The sequence below is a fragment of the Daucus carota genome, chromosome 3, assembly GCF_001625215.2.
Source record: "Daucus carota subsp. sativus chromosome 3, DH1 v3.0, whole genome shotgun sequence".
Lineage (NCBI taxonomy): Eukaryota > Viridiplantae > Streptophyta > Magnoliopsida > Apiales > Apiaceae > Daucus > Daucus carota.
In genome coordinates, this window is record NC_030383.2 from 47,879,022 (window position 1) to 47,897,300 (window position 18,279).

Below are 18,279 nucleotides of genomic sequence, written 5' to 3' on the forward strand. Positions count from 1 at the left end.
AGCGTGGCCCAAAATAAAGTCCCTATTCATGTCCAGCGGTCAGCTCAGTACTTTTTGTAACGAGCGGTGCTAGAGATATCTTATTCCAAAATGTTTTTTTCAAATATTGTCAAAGATTTTGAAGAAAAATTAAGAATTCTTTAAAGCATATAAAATTATCTTTTTATAATATGTGCACGAATTATCATTATAAAAAGATCGGATTCTCGATCTATCCTAGTCTGATCTTATAATTAATAGACGTGGATCTCACTTAAAAGGAAAATGCTAGGGACCCCAAATATTTATCCCAAATTTTTTTCCCAAATGACGTGGCAAAATCTCATTGGCTGCATTCATTCCCATAATAATGAGGCCCCCCTGCAGATTCATCAATCACCCAATCAAATTTCGCCACTTGTTAGCCACGTCATTTGGTAACAAATTTTGGGAAAAGTTTTTGGGGTCTCTAGCATTGCCCCACTTAAAAATGTGTGATCCGTCAAAAACTCAATCTCATAAAGATCAAATTGAATATCTAGAGATAAAAAATTTTAAGTATGTGATATATTTCATATATGTAATTATCATTCTATTTTATCGATTTTATGCAATATAATATTATGAATCAGCATTTTAATGTAACTTGTTATACGACAAAACAGTAAAAACAAATTTGCGTGTACACAACTACACAAGAGTCACTCTGGGAAATTATATGCTACATTCTAATTTCTACATCTTGAGCTTTGAAGGTCCTCTTACATTACATGCAAAGATGCCGAATTAAGAGACAAGTTTTCTAGAATTCTAAAGATATATAAAACAAGAGATCCTTTAGTTTTGTGACAAAAAAAAAAAACAGAGAGAGAGATCCTTTAGTTATTTTGCCGCTTTTTTTTATTGCAAGGCTCATAGAGTCTTTGGGTTACTCCAAGAGTCCGTTTGAGTGGCCGGCAATATCAGACACGACCCGAACCCGGCCCGAACCCACAACCCGATTTACTGAGACAAAACCCGAAAGTGACCTGAAAATCACCCGTTTGACACGAAATGGACTCGAAATGACCCGAAATTAGAATTTTGTTTCTAATAACTTCAATTTTCAGTTTTATTCAATTTTAAGTGATTTTAGCTTGATCCGAAATTGACTCGAAATCGACCCGATGGCTGACACGAACACGACCCGTTACCCGAAACTGCCACCCCTAGGGTTTGATTGAGGTTGTGACTTAGTGTATGACTTAATATGACTTATTTAATAAACCGATATGGTCAGAGCTTAAAATGTGTTTTCGGGTAATTTTGACTTATTAATGATTTATGAGTTATTAAAAATATAATAATAAAAGAAACATGATTTATGAGTAACTTATGACTTGGGAGTAATTTTATCAAAAAAAAAAGTTCCGAAAAATTTAGTCATTGAAAAAAGTACATGAAACTTATTTCTGGCTTTAAGTCAGACTCTGACTAAGTTTTGACTTTAAGCGGACTTCTGACTTATTACACAAACATACATTTTTCAGCTTAAAGTCATAGATGACTTAAAACCCGAGTTTTAAGCCCCAGGCAAACCGGCTTTAAATTTTGGTGAATAAGACCTTTGTAAGAGTGCATTGCGCCGAGTCGTGATCTTTATCAGAGCTTTTGGGTATAGCTCATCGAGTCCTTTTCGAGCACGGTGTTGGCAGAGGGAGGCTTTAAATTTGTATAAAAGTTTTCCATGATCAGTAAATTTCATGTAATGGCATATTAATATAGCTGGGGAAAATTTAATAAGGTTGGTTAAAATTTGAAAGGAGACTTAAATACAGAATATTTCAAGTTATTCTAGAAAAAATTACAGAAGACAGGGTGCCTCTGAACCACCCTTCCAAGTCCGCCACTAGACGGGGTGTCCGTGAACCACCCTTCAAGTCTGCTACTGGATGTAGGTAAAATTAAAAACGTGTCACGGTTGCAAGATTTCTAGATCCGTTGCTGGATGTAAATTATATTAAAAACGTGTCATTCATGTTGCAAGATTTCGAATCGACGATAATGCAGATTTATCAAGTTATTCTACAATATGTTCGGTTGCTAGTGTTCTGCGCATGGTCGCATAGAACTCAAAAGGAACAAAGCAAAGCAGTATGTTATATGATGAAGATCCTACAGGCCACAACTGATGGTTGTTGATGGAACAACAAGGAGAGGAATTAAGATTGGTCGACAACTAAAACAAGCACTAGACATAGTAAATCAGCAGTACTGTACTTAGCAGCCACTAAGCCCCCAATAATTTCAGTGGATTCCTAATTCGAAAGCAACTACTCAATAATTCTTCAGTATTTACATGATTGCTATATTATCCCAAATCATTCTTAAAAGCATGCTATTTCTAGGATATGATCAATTTCTTGGATGATTAAAAACTTGCTATTTTCCCACTAATGGACCTTACTGAAACATAATGATCCCTTTTCATTTCAATTTTCGTCAAGTCGCTGAAAAGCTTTTTATCCGTTGATTTTTATCGCGAACTTATTCTACTTGATCCAGGAATCGACACTGTCAGTCGAAATGGAAGAGGGAAATCAAATGTGACAGTAAATCAGTCATGCTCATGGCTTCCAAGTTGTGTTCTGCACTCTCCCACTAGGGTCCTGGTATTTGTAGTGCATAGTGCATACAATAGATTGATGGCTTAGTAGTGCTAGTGACAATGGAATAAATCCTCTCAACTTAGTACACTGTTCTTGTCATTTCAGTATCATGCGCCTTGTAATACAGTTGTTAAACAGCATGACAATGAAATTAACAGACTAACAGGTCAATCTGACTATAATTCTCCTGTTACATTAAGACGTTTTTCGGACTGCAATTCTGATTAAATCTTGAGGGATGACAATTGTTACAAATTCGCTAATAATTCACTAGACCGGATTAATGGATCGACAAAGATATCAGTGTCGGTTAAGTGAATCGTCCATCTGCTTGCACATTAGCCCTTTTTCTGTAGATGGGGAATAAAGGCAGCGGGACACAAAATATGGGAAAAGAGACATAAAGAAAAGATGCTAAAATTTGAAGCAAAGTCGAGAAATATGAGTAAATGGAGGAACTTCAGCAGAGCATAGGTTCTAAAGACGACAAAACTTTTGAAGAAGTTCAACAGTATAAATTCGGTGCCCAATGATTATTACTAAGGAAATGTTGCAAGCTAGCTAGCATTCACATTGAAATTGGAGTATCCTCCTGCGATAAAGGTCCTTCACGATACAAAAGATTTGCATTTTTTGTCGCATATCCTGGGTTTTTCTGTTGTTAATCATTAGTAGTATGAACCAGCCCAGGCACATTCGGTGTTAAAGATCATGGGGTACGTGTTCAACTCCAAGCCAAAATTATAAATTATTAAGCTTTTTCTTCATGAAACATAAGAAATTTCAGACTTTCACGTAAAATATTTTACACGCCCCTAAACAAATGCACTTAAACTTATTTGTGGGTGGTGCCTCAAATGTCACTATTTAGCAGCAAAAACCTCTATTATCAGTTTCCAAAAAAGTACTCTCGTTTGTCATTTCAAAATGCAACTTCGTGTTGTGTTTACAAAAGTACAACTTAAAATTATGATTTCAATTGAAAACGCAAATTTGAAGTTGTGATTTTCAACTGAAAATACAATTTCAAGTCGAATTTTTCTTACAAAAACAAAACATTAACACGAAATTGCATTTTGAAATGATACTTGAAACCATTTTTCCAGAAATTTATTCGTCTAAAAATATATTTTTGGTACTTTTCTCTTCATTTGCTCCCTGGTTTAAAAAATGGGTTAAATAGCTAATTCACCACTAACCTGACTGGAAACTTGCAATTGAGTAATGTTGTTGAAAAAACTTTCAAACGCATCACCAAGTAATTAAAAACTTTCAAAATCATCATTTTCCGTCAGTTCCGTTAAGTAGTTAACGGAAAGTTCAAAAAGGAAATTAAAAAAAAACCAAAAAAATCAAAAAATTGGAAAAAAATCATGAAAATTTCTGAAAAAATTCAAAAAAACCTGATTTTTTTTTTGAAAAATGTGAATAAAATAAAAGAAAATCAAAAAATGGAAAAAAGGAAAACAAAAAGTTTCAAACCTTTTTTTTATTCTTTTCAATTTTTCTAAAACCCGAAAAGAAAACTTGCCACCTAGTTTTTTTTCAATTTTTTTCAAATTCTTTTAAGATTTTTGAATTTTTTCAGAATATTTTTGAACTTTAGAATTTTTTTTCAGAATTTTTTGAATTTATTATGAATTTTTTGTTTTTTCTCCAAATTTTTCTGAATTTTTTAAGTGTTTTTCAGATTTTTTTTCATTTTTTTAAAAAAATATTTTTGAACTTTCCGTTAATTACTTAACGGAACTGACGTAGAATGATGCTTTTGAAAGTTTTTAATTACTTGGTGATGCGTTTGAAAGTTTTTTCAACAACATGACTCAGTTGCAAGTTTCGAACCAGGTTAGTGATGAATTAGCTATTTAACCCTTTAAAAAATCAAAAACAAAGTTATAATTTAAATTTATAAGAATATGTTTGTCATTTTAACATTTTTCAGTCCTCTAGTCTTATTTTCTTCCTGGAGTGAAAGTTATGAGATGAAATTTTAATAGTCTTACAGCCTTCTTCACTTATTTTTAGGAAAGCAAATTTTGCTATTTACTTTTCCTCTTTTCTGCTTTTTCGTCTATAAAAAATTCGGGAACAAGATGTCAGAACAAGCAAAATGAGTCGTAAACTTGAGAACGCGTGTACCTCTTTTGACCTAGTAACAAAAGATTAGTGAAAGGTGAGCTAATTATCCCAATTGTAGTGCCCCTTTAAGCATCCCGGATTTGGTATTATATCAGTTCTGACTCTAAATTCTAATGGCACCAGATTCTCCTTTTCAGTGATTTTGTTACTTTCTATTACATTTTCTTCAGGAGAATCGGTGCCGGAGAAAAAGAATATCATAATAAGATGAAGAGAACGTGCGAGTATATAAAGACTGTAGCCATAGAATATGAAATCCCCCACGTATGAGAGCTTCAAATTACCAGCATCGATGGACCTATAATAACGTTGTTAAATAAATGAAAGGTTTGTCTAGCACATGCTAAGCGCGAAATTTTATATGTTTAGAAAATTTTATTTTGTTAATGGTTTGTCTATCATCATTAAGATACGAAAGTCAATAAAAATAGATCAAAATTATAAAATTCCGCACTTAGCATGTGTACATGGGCACACACTAGAAAAACCGATAAATAAATATTTATTTGAAAAACCAAGACAATTTTGATGGGTATGTTATTGTTGGGTTTTAGTTTCTACCTATGAGATTAAAAACCCAATAGGATTACCCTTGTTTTGGCCCACAAGGAGATAAAAATAAAGGGAGCCCTATATATAAATATAGGAGGATATTTGTGAAAATAAGCAAGAGAGAAAATAGGCAAAAGAGAGATATTGTGTGAAAATTCGCAGGAAATTTTCTGGTTGCGCTGGCTGCCTTGTTTTTGCGTTTCCCGGAGTTCCAACGGTCGGATCGTCCTGAATTTCGGACAGCATCTTCCTAACACCGATATCTAAATTCTGAACGGCGGAGATCGGATTCGGAGGTGTATTTGAGGGGCTGGGCAGTAGCTAAAGAGCCGTGGAGAGGCTGAACCTAGCCGTGGGTCTTTGTTCTTTTGTTGCTTATTTGGTTCCATACTTCTTGACGAGTTATTCCAAGAGTGTGAAGGTGATTGTATTCCTCTAGTTCTATCTAGAGAAGAACTTGGTGTATTACCCATATAATTTATCATAGTGAATTGTTTGGGTGGACTACGGTCCCGTGGTTTTTACTCCTTTCATTGAGGGGGTTATCCACGTATAATTCTTGGTGTCTTGTGTTATGGCCAAAATTGGCCACCGAACTTAGAGAAAAGGCGCGCCTTTCTCGGTGTGATTCCGAGGGCGCGACCTTATAATACGGGGGAGTTTGGCTGCGGACATCTGATGAGACAAGAGGACGAAGACCTAGGGCGCGCCTTCAGGGGTCGCGTCCACATGTAGATATATTGTGTGAGAGGATGAGTGAGTCTCAATGACGACCCTTCCGAGGGACATGAAGACTAGTGTCAGGCTCATCTGGTAGTTATCAGGCTCATCTGGTAGTTCCCGGGTTACGTCCGGGCGTGATCTATAATCCCCAATCCTGCTATCTGCCGGGTTGTCCTCGTGCGGGGGCTTGGGGTGATCATGATTGTAGAAGGCCCTCAGGGGTGACATGAAGGTCGATCATATGTCTGGGTCCTGTATTCTGGTGAGTTAGCCCTCATTGGGGGACTGAGACGATCGTGTAACTTGGCTTCTCAACGGTCTTACCTCTTAGTGAGAACCTTCGCTAGGGGGTAAGGGCGCGTCCCTACACCTCAAGGAATTGGTCACGGCTCTACCAGACGTCTCCTCCATGCTACGAAAAGTAGCGGTTAGTGTCATCTCTCGTAGTGGGGATGATGCCGTATCCGTGATGTACTTGGACTAGTCTGAGGTAGTTGGCCTCAAGGCTTAATTCTAACTGGAGTAGAACTCTAAGTGATAAGTCACCGGCTTAAGGTTGGTCTTATCCCCAAGAGGCCTAGTCTTGATCAAACTAGGAGTCTTAGTTCAATAGAACTACGTATGGCTTGATCCCCTATAAATATAGGGGTACGTAGGCACATTAGGGGATCATGAGTTGAGAGCACGTGAGACCAACTCAAAACCCTAATCTCAGCCACCCCTAAAACACAGAACCACCGCGCTCCGGCAGCTAAAACCACCATTATAAATCTTGATTCCGGCTATGAACCTCATCTTTGTTGATTACCAAATTCCTCCATCAACATCTTGTTTATTGTTTATTGTTGCTTTACTTGTTTGTTTCATCGAAGGTTCATACAAGTAGGGATAAGTATTGTCCAACGAAGATTAATTCCGCACTTAGTTGTTGCCGTTGTGCTCACTTTTTTCCATCAGATTGGCATCAGAGCCAGGTTGTGTTTTTTTGAACTTGTTTGAACGATGGAAACGAATACGAGTAGAATGGTTAATTTGAATGGTTCTAATTATCATGTTTGGAAAGGGAAGATGGAGGATCTTCTTTGTGTGAAGGAATATTATCTACCCGTGTTTACTACGGAGAAGCCTGCAAATAAAACCGAGCAAGAATGGACTATTTTGCATCGACAGGTTTGTGGGTATATACGGCAATGGGTGGATGATAATGTTTTGAACCATATTAGTGGAGAGACACATGCGCGTACTTTGTGGAACAAGCTCGAGCAACTCTATGCTCGAAAGACGGGAAATAATAAGTTGTATCTGATTAAACAGTTGATGTCTCTGCGATATCAAGATGGCACTACAATTTCTGATCACTTGAATGCATTCCAAGGAATTATGAATCAGCTTGCTGGAATGGGTATCAAGTTTGAAGATGAGATACAGGGATTGTGTCTTTTGGGTACTTTACCAGATTCTTGGGAGACATTCAGGATGTCTTTGTCGAACTCAGCTCCGGATGGTATTATCAGTATGGAACTAGCTAAGAGCAGTATTCTGAATGAAGAGATGAGAAGAAAGTCACAGGGTTCCTCTTCACAGTCAGAAGTCCTAGTCACCGAAAGGAAGGGGAGAGCTCAAAGCAGAGGTCCAGCCAATAGAGGTAATCAACGGAGTAGTTCTAGAGGTAAGTATTCTAATGTTGAGTGCTATCATTGTGGTAAGAAGGGACATACGAAAAAGTTCTGCAGAAAGTTGAAGCGAGAAAATAAAAAGAGCTCAGACAACGATCAGACGAAAACTGACAGTAGTAATGATAATTATGTGGTGATTGCTACTACTGATGAGCACCTGATCTGTTGTGATGGAGACATTGTTAACCTTGCACAAGATGATATGAGTTGGGCTATTGATAGTGGTGCTTCGTGTCATGTTACGTCACGAAGGGACTTCTTTACATCTTATACTTCTGGTGATTTTGGAGATGTTAAAATGGGTAACAGTGGCATATCAAAAGTTGTTGGCGTCGGTGAGGTATGTCTGAAGTTTGACACGGGCATGGAGTTATTTCTTCATGATGTGAAGCACGTTCCAGATATGCGAATGAATTTAATTTCGACTGGCCTTCTTGATGATGAAGGGTATGTTAGCAGCTTTGGTAATGGTCAATGGAAGCTCACTCGGGGTTCTTTAATTGTTGCAAGAGGAAAGAGGTGTCCGAAATTATATATGACACAACCTAAAGTCTCTACCGGCATTGTTAACGCTGTGGAGAATGTTGATATGATCGATTTATGGCATAAAAGACTTGCTCATATGACTGAAAAAGGAATGAATATGCTGTCGAAGAAAAAGGTACTATCTGGTCTGACTGATATACATTTGAAAAGGTGTTCTCACTGTGTTGCTGGCAAGCAAAACAGAGTTTCTTTTAAGAGTCGTCCTCCCTCTCGTAGAGAGCATATACTTGACTTGGTGCATTCCGATGTTTGTGGTCCCATGAAAACCCGAACCAATGGTGGTTCATTATATTTTGTTACATTCATCGATGATCATTCAAGGAAGTTGTGGGTTTATACCTTGAAGACTAAAGATCAAGTATTAGACGTGTTTAAGCATTTTCAGGCTTTAGTTGAGAGACAGACTGGGAAGAAACTGAAGTGTATCCGGACAGATAATGGAGGGGAGTATACAGGTCCCTTTGATATGTATTGCAGACAACAGGGTATTCGGCACCAAAAGACTCCACCAAAGACACCTCAGCTTAATGGTTTGGCAGAGAGGATGAACAGAACACTAGTGGAGCGGGTCAGATGTTTACTTTCACATGCTGAGTTGCCGATGTCTTTCTGGGGTGAGGCACTGAATACAGCGGTAAATGTATTAAATCTCTCACCTTGTGTTCCTTTAAAGTTTGATATTCCAGATAGAGTTTGGAGTGGTAAAGATGTTTCTTATGATCATTTGCGTGTCTTTGGATGCAAGGCTTTTGTGCATATTCCTAAAGATGAAAGGTCTAAACTAGATGTGAAGACTAAAGAGTGCATATTCCTTGGTTATAGCCAAGATGAGTTCGGTTATAGGCTCTATGATCCAGTTTCAAAGAAGATTGTGAGAAGCCGAGATGTTATCTTTGTTGAAGATCAGAGTTTGAAAGAAGTTGGGAAGGTAGAGTCAGTTCCTCAACATAACAATGATCTGGTTGATTTGGATCCAGTTCCTCCAAAACATGTGGACTCGCAGGTTGGAGATGATGCTCATGATAATGACCAACATGACACTAATACTGATACTCCCGACAATAGTGACATGGATGATGATGCCCATGAGGAGTCACCGGTACAAAATGTTCCACCATTCGTTCCACTCAGGCGGTCTAACAGAGATCGTCATCCTTCCAACAGGTATTCTGCTGATGAGTATGTTCTATTGACTGATAGCGGTGAACCTGAATCTTATGCAGAAGCTATGGAAGATGAGCACAAGAAGGAGTGGGTTTATGCCATGCAAGATGAGATGAAATCCTTGTATGAGAATAATACTTTTGAGTTGGTGAAGCTACCTAAGGGAAAACGAGCTTTGAAGAACAGGTGGGTTTATAGAGTGAAACAAGACGAGCATACTTCACAACCACGGTACAAAGCTAGGTTGGTCGTCAAGGGATTCAGTCAGAAAAAAGGTATTGATTTTGATGAGATTTTTTCTCCCGTTGTTAAGATGACATCAATTCGTACGGTGCTTGGTTTAGCAGCTAGTCTTGATTTGGAGGTTGAACAAATGGATGTCAAGACAGCTTTTCTACATGGTGACTTGGACAAAGAAATCTATATGGAGCAGCCTGAAGGTTTTGAGGTTAAAGGTAAAGAGGGGTATGTTTGTAGACTTCTAAAAAGTCTATATGGTTTGAAGCAAGCACCAAGGCGATGGTATAAAAAGTTCGAGTCATTTATGAAGAAGCAAGGCTACCGTAAGACTATTTCTGACCATTGTGTTTTTGTTCAGAGATTTTCAGATAATGATTTTATCATATTTTTGCTTTATGTGGATGACATGCTTATTGTTGGCAAAAATACTGAAAGAATTTCCCAACTGAAGCAACAGTTGAGTAAGTCCTTTGCCATGAAGGACTTGGGGCCAGCGAAACAGATTCTTGGCATTCGTATTCATCGAGATAGAGTGGCCAAGAAGTTGCATATATCACAAGAGCAATATATTGAGAAGGTGCTTTGCAGGTTCAACATGGATAAAGCTAAAGTTGTTAGTTCTCCTCTTACTACCAACTTTAAGTTAACTGAAAAGGATTCTCCTTCTACGAAGGAAGAAATTGTAGAGATGGATGGAGTTCCATATGCCTCGGCAGTAGGAAGTTTGATGTATGCTATGGTATCTACGAGACCTGATATAGCCTTTGCAGTTGGGGTTGTCAGTCGTTATCTAACAAATCCGGGTAAGAAGCATTGGGAAGCAGTTAAGTGGATTATGCGATATCTTAGAGGTACTTCCAAATTGGGTCTTACATTTGGGAATGATAAACCAGTGCTTATTGGATATACAGATTCTGACTTGGCAGGTGATAAGGATACATTGAAATCCACTTCTGGATATTTGATGACTTTTGCAGGGGGAGCAGTCTCATGGCAATCTAGGTTGCAAAAAGGTGTTTCACTTTCTACGGGGGAGGCAGAGTATGTAGCAACAACTGAAGCTTGTAAAGAGTTGTTGTGGTTAAAGCGGTTGATGCAGGAGCTTGGCTTCCCGCAACAACGTTATGTTGTTCTTTGTGATAAGCAGCTATTGATATAGCTAAGCATCCAACATTTCATGCAAGGACGAAACATATCGATATGAGGTATCATTGGATTAGAGACGCTCTTGAAGAAGGGTTGTTTGAAGTGGAAAAGGTACACACCGATGATAATGGTTCTGATATGTTGACAAAGTCTTTAGCCAAAGGGAAGCTAAAGGTATGTTGTTCGATCGCCGGAATGGCGAACTCTTTCTCATAGTTAGAAAGGGGGAGATTTGTTGGGTTTTAGTTTCTACCTATGAGATTAAAAACCCAATAGGATTACCCTTGTTTTGGCCCACAAGGAGATAAAAATAAAGGGAGCCCTATATATAAATATAGGAGGATATTTGTGAAAATAAGCAAGAGAGAAAATAGGCAAAAGAGAGATATTGTGTGAAAATTCGCAGGAAATTTTCTGGTTGCGTTGGCTGCCTTGTTTTTGCGTTTCCCGGAGTTCCAACGGTCGGATCGTCCTGAATTTCGGACAACATCTTCCTAACACCGATATCTAAATTCTGAACGGTGGAGATCGGATTCGGAGGTGTATTTGAGGGGCTGGGCAGTAGCTAAAGAGCCGTGGAGAGGCTGAACCTAGCCGTGGGTCTTTGTTCTTTTGTTGCTTATTTGGTTCCATACTTCTTGATGAGTTATTCCAAGAGTGTGAAGGTGATTGTATTCCTCTAGTTCTATCTAGAGAAGAACTTGGTGTATTACCCATATAATTTATCATAGTGAATTGTTTGGGTGGACTACGGTCCTGTGGTTTTTACTCCTTTCATTGAGAGGGTTTTCCACGTATAATTCGTGGTGTCTTGTTTATTGTTTATTGTTGCTTTACTTGTTTGTTTCATCGAAGGTTCATACAAGTAGGGATAAGTATTGTCCAACGAAGATTAATTCCGCATTTAGTTGTTGCCGTTGTGCTCACTTTTTTCCATCAGATAATCATGATTTATAATCAGGATAGCTAGTTCCAGAAATAAATATTTATTAGAGCTTATGAGTTTTTAGTTCGAAAGATGTATGAAATATGAGAATTTGATTATGACAATACGCATGATACCAAAGCGAGAGACAAGAAAACGACCTCCACAATATTATCCAGTTACTTAGAGCAAGTCCAAGAGTGTCTTAGTTGAGGCCTTAAATATAATATAAAAAATTATGTCCTAGTGATTTAGGACATACTTAAGTAACTTCAACTCCAACAATGTGCCTTATTCTCATTACATATTTAATATTTTATTATTAAAAGTTTTCTTTCATCATTAAAAGACAATACAAGGGAGAGAGAGAAAGAGAGTGTTGGTAATATTTTATTATATAATCTAGGATAGGGCAAACAAAGATGTGCCTCAAAAATAAGGCTTGAAGAGCTTGTCCTAGTGATATAAGGCATCACTAGGACATTGTTGGAGTGAGTTTTTTTGCCAAATGCCCTAAATAATGACTTAGGACATCATATGAGGCATCTCTTGGACTTGCTCTTATGCGAAGTGGGAGTGGTGCTCTACCGCTTACTTTTTCAACGTTGGCACATTCTTGTTCCGGGAAAACAGCTTCATCACATATTATGTGGTTTCAGACCTTTAGCCGTTTTAAAGTTTTCTGTTACAACGGAAATGAGTGCTCATTGCAATATATAAACCGGAGGTATGAATATTTATTGTTAAATATTTTTGCTCATGCAAGAAATATTATTTTTTAGTAAGATTGAAAATAATAAAAGATCGTAATCTTTATAAGCACACATTAGAAAATCTATATAAATTAGATCATCTTTCCTTTTCCTTCTTTTGGTAAAACGGTATCTAGCGCCAATGTAAAATTTATATTACATTTTGTTAATAATCAAATCTGAATCTTACGTTATTGACAAATAAATCTATTTTTCCATTAATAAAGTAGGTTATTAGTGTTAGAGTAAGTCCAATAAATTATCTATTACATTATCTATAAATAATGTAAGATAATGAGTCCCGATGAGTCACGGTTATTTAGAAAATATGTGTTTAGTGTCAACTTCAATAATAATCTCTATTTTTATTCTCTATTATTATTTCAATAATAATTTTGAGGGAAAGAAGGAGAAATTGAGAGAAAACATTAAAAAAAAATTGTTTTGTTTATAAATATTTAATTTTTGACAAAATGCATTCATTAAAACTCTCAAACACAGTCAGGACGATTCTCCGAACTGATAATACAACCTGATTGGGAAATTAAATGAGCTAAATAACTAGTCATTCTATTTTCAGATCACTTAACAAACAGAATATAAATATTCTTGACAATAAAAATGATTACAAAGATTTCCAGAGCAATCCAGTCGACACCAACAATCTTGAAAATAATAGCATCACAATTCACCTGCGCACATAAAAAACAGATGATAGTCCCGTGTTCATACCTGTCAGTTACGCAAACTGAGACCGGATAGTCCTGTGTTTATAAATATTTAATGAGTAATGACTACTGATTATCAAAAAATAATTTGAGGATAAATATGAATATAAGAGTTCATTTAGATAAATCAGTTTACTTGCTATCAGTATACTGTTATGTGAGAGAACTATAACCTCATGAGTCATGTCATGGAGAAACGGACAAGAAAAGAGGTTGAGGAAAAAGAGAGGTCGGGCTATATGTCTTGCACTACATCCTACTAATAAACTTTCTCACGTTTAGTCATGATGTTCCAACATATTTCATAGTTCATACCCTTCTATTTTATTACTTAACAATTTAAATTATTATTAGTTTATTTATTTTTTATTTTAGAAATAATATCCAAACAGTGTTCTAAAAATCGTTAGGCGTCCTAGGACAGCGAAGGTACCTTCGAGTGATTTATTGATAAATTGAAGATTAATCCGAACGATTAATCGAAGAATTAATCAATCATATTAATATTTTAATATAATATAATAATAATATTAATGAAACATAACATTTGACAAGCCATTATTAAGCATGTCGAAGATAAATAAACTATAAAAGTAAAACTTAATATGAGACAGAGATTATTCAAGATTGAATATAATATTTCGAAATATATAAGATTGAGCTTTCTGTGAGCTTTAATATGTGAAAAATTTTCATCTAACGAGAGGACATGTCGAAATGTCCATGGAAAATTTGATAAAAATCTTGATGTTTGAAAAAAAACAATCAAAAGAAAGAAACGAAATCCGCGGATCTAGGAGAACTTTCATTCAGAAAAATCTACCGATCGACTATCAACGGTCATGAAGAAATGGACCCGAAAATTTAGTCGATAAAATTTTAATGCTTAAAAAAAACTCAGAAAAAAAAACACAAAATCTCTGAAAGGAAGTAAATAAAGAGGGAGTAGAAAAAAGATGAAATAAAGAAAAAATTAAAACACTCAAACAAAATCATCTAAAAAGACACAAAACGATACGAACATTGAATTAATTCGATACAAAACATTTTTATAAAAAAAATTTCATGCAAAATATGCTGTTTTCACTAGACATAATTTATGCATTCACTTTGAATAGTTGGTTGGCATTTACTATTTCTCAGTCTTGTTTTTTTAAAAGGGATAGCAAACTTTATTACTAAAAATTATTAAAAGTAAATGCAATGTGAAATCCGAGGAAGGCACAAGTGATAAGCCAAGCAACATTTACGTCAAGAGCTATGAAATGCACTTTGACAATTTTACTGTCAATAAGATAGATAGCTGTGTTTGTAGGTCATAGGTTCCATCTTTCAAGTTTCTGAGAAGTATAGAGAAAGATGAAACTTCATGGTTGTAACTTGGAGTAACATGGAACATAGTTGTAATTTGTAAACATATGGAATGAATCTCCATGTTTCTAATGCATGCATATAAATAAGGACTGTACAGGATAACTGGTACATGATAAGATGGTCTTGTTTTTGCAGGAGTGGCAGCATAACTGCATAACAGAGATACATACCCCTCAGATATATTAAAGTCGAAGATACTAGTATTCTAGTTTAGCAAATAGCAGGTTTAATTTAGACGTAAATTTATACATGTCAATCATGTGAATTTGTCAAATTTTGTTTGTACTATCATGATATGTATATATAATATATTTCGTATATTTAGAATGGAATATTTGAAAAATTTTAAGGGTCCTCATTAAAATAATTTAAGATTCATAAATATGGAAATTTAGTCGACCAATTATAAGAACCTACCTGCAGCAAGAACCGTCCTGTCATCGTGTTAAGAAACAAATTTGGAATTGTGTCTGACTAACGAAAGCTTACACCGTCCTAAAATAATATTCTCAATATAATTATTCAGAAATATGCACATGCAGCATCAATCGAGGGTGTGTATTGACGGAACAATAAACTAATTAAGCATATTAAAACTGCAAGATGATGTGTGACTTTGTAACACCAAGTTTTTTTTTTTTTTTTTTTTGACGGATTGTAACACCAAGTTATTATATATAATTAACAGGATAGTAATAGGACATTTTAAGCAAATTCAAGTTGGTAAACTATGACATGATTAAAAACTACGCCCGGTTCAGCATGTTCCAATAATCAATATCAATATACTTGTATAAAGGAGAAGCGAGGGGCGTGTAGGTGGCGCCTCTCACATCGTTCCGTTCTATTTTTCTAATTTTCTGGAATTTTTGGATGAAAAATATCAAAAATTAGAACTACCTTTTTTAGTTTCGGGTATATTGGAAGCAAGTCTCAGAATCTGATTTTCTTTTAGATTATTTATGGAATATAGTTATTTGAAAGTTTTAATTTGATTTTATTTCAGATTATTTAATTATGGGAAAGAGTAGCACACAAGTCTCTCTGCATCTATAAATACCCCTATAGATTGTAGGTTTTGGATCATGTAAACACAACCTCCTCTCCCTCAATACCACAACCCTACCTCTCTCTGGTAATAGTTCTCTTGCTTGATTTCTAAGTCGGTGATGCCGTTCTTCTTCAACGATAAGTGAAAGCTGTTTATATAGTATTAAAAAATAAAGGTTGTTGCAAGCAAAGGTAGTTATAGATCGCTATGTGGGAGTCAACAAATTCAAACACGGGAAAAAAATATAGTCTTGACATGATATTGATGGATGATACCAATAAATTAACTATTAGTGATATATGTTTGTTGGTTATTCTTTTATAATATTTGTTTTGTTCATCGGACATGTTTGTTATTGTTAATTTTTATATGATTTACTTTGTATACAAGAAAATTTGGTGGAGAAGCGAGGGCGTGTAGATGGCACCTCTCACATCGCTCCGTTCTATTTTTCTAATTTTCTGGAATTTTTGGATGAAAAATATCAGAAATTAAAATAACATTTTTTAGTTTCGGGTATATTAGAAGCAAGTTTCATAATCTAATTTTGTTTCGGATTATTTATGGAATATAGTAACTTGAAAGTTTTAATCTGATTTTGTTTCAGATTATTTAATTATGGAAAAGAGTAGCACACAAGTCTCTCTGCACCTATGAATACCCCCATAGATCGTAAGGTTCTAAACATAACCTCCTCTCTCTCAATACTACAACCTCACGCATTTAAGTTAAATGTTTTTATGCACAATCAATCCAAAAAAATTAGCGGAAGGTGACAATGTAAGAACATGATTACTTTTCAAAAAAAAAAAAAGCACAAATAAAACTAACATTCGTCGTGCATTAAATTGTTAATTACGTGTATAAATTTATTTTCATTTTTTTATCATGAATTATAGTCCAATTTTGCAATTTTATATATTAGTATTAGTATTACATCAAGATTTTTATAATATAAAATTTATTTTATCCTACAAATATTAATTTTGAAACGTTAATATTGATTTTATAGACAGTCACAAAAAATTATTTTATTCTACAAATATTAATATTAAATCATTAATATAATTTTTTATAGGCCGCCGTAACGCGCGGCTTCTCAACTAGTTGAAATACTAATGTAGTATACTCTCCTTTTTTCTGTAAGGTCAATATATATAGTATACTCTCCTAAGAGCATCTCCAACCACCGAAAACCTTGGGTTAAAAGGAGTTGGCATATATAAAATTAAAAAAATTTAGCTAACAGCTCAAAAAACTCAACTCCAACCATGTTCAGTTGTTATCAGTTGTTATCTGTAAATTTAGCCAACCTCCTATGAATGGCTTAAATTTGTCGAACCTCTGCAGGTAAGAAGATGGCACATCATTTATTACCATATTGAACTGATATATTATATTTTAACAATCTAAAATATTAATAACATACTATTTTTAAATTATAGTCAACCAATATAGCCAATACCATTGAAGCAAAATGTCTTACAGATTCAACAAATTTTACATAATATCTTACAATAATATCTTACAGGTCCCATATAGCCAACGATTATAACCAACGTCGTCGGAGATGCTCTAATTCTACTTTAATTATGCAAATTTTATAATGGGGGTGCTTATCGTATGCAAGTGCGTCAGTCCGGAGCTCAGTTTGCCCTTGCTTTGCATGTCTCTGACCTTCCACATTAATCAACTATTAATCTCAGTGAAGTAACCGACATAGATACTTCGCTCTTTTCTAGCACCCTGGTTCAAAGAATTATTAGGAAACTAACATGAACCATCTTATGTTCTAAAATAGAGTATATATAAGTTATGAAAGATGTTTATTTCACTTAGGCTGGGAAATGGGAATACATAATTTTGCACTCCGTATATAATTATTATATTTTCAATTACGACACGCTAAATGTTTTTACCAGACAGTTTCCCTTGACAGAAGGCGTTGCAGGTGAAAATGTGAATAATGTAAGGCTTAATTAAAAAACTCGTCGCTTTCTATAAAAAGGAATGAATTATTGGAACAGTCAACCAAAAATGCGTCTCTGTTATGTCCTGTCCGGTTTTGACATTATTACAGCGATTTAAAAAAAATATCGACACAATACAGATGCGAATATGTTTGTGCGCAGTATATATGCCATCTTCCATTCTTATTTCTTCCTACAGCGTTACGTGTGCATAATGGTGCCCCCCTCTGATTTGCATGTGTACACGCATGCTAATCTAGTATGCGGGAATTAAAGCATGTTTGGCTGATTTTTTAATTTTCAAATTTATGTTTATTTATGTAAAATTATTTAAATTTAGAAATAATTTAAATCTACACTCTTATAAAAATATAATACTAACAACTTCTTTCATTTTTATCTAATTATTTATATATGTCCACACATGTTAATCTATAATAATACTCCACCCACATGCGGGAATTAAAGCCTGTTTGGCTAGCTTTTTAGTTTTCAAATTTATATTTATTTGTGTAAAATTATTTAAATTTAGAAACAATTTAAATCTACACTTATAAAAATATAGTGTTGAACAACTTCTTTCATTTTCATCTAATTTATATGTGTACACGCATGCTTATCTACAATCTCCATCCACATGCGGGAATTAAAGCTGATTTGGCTGCT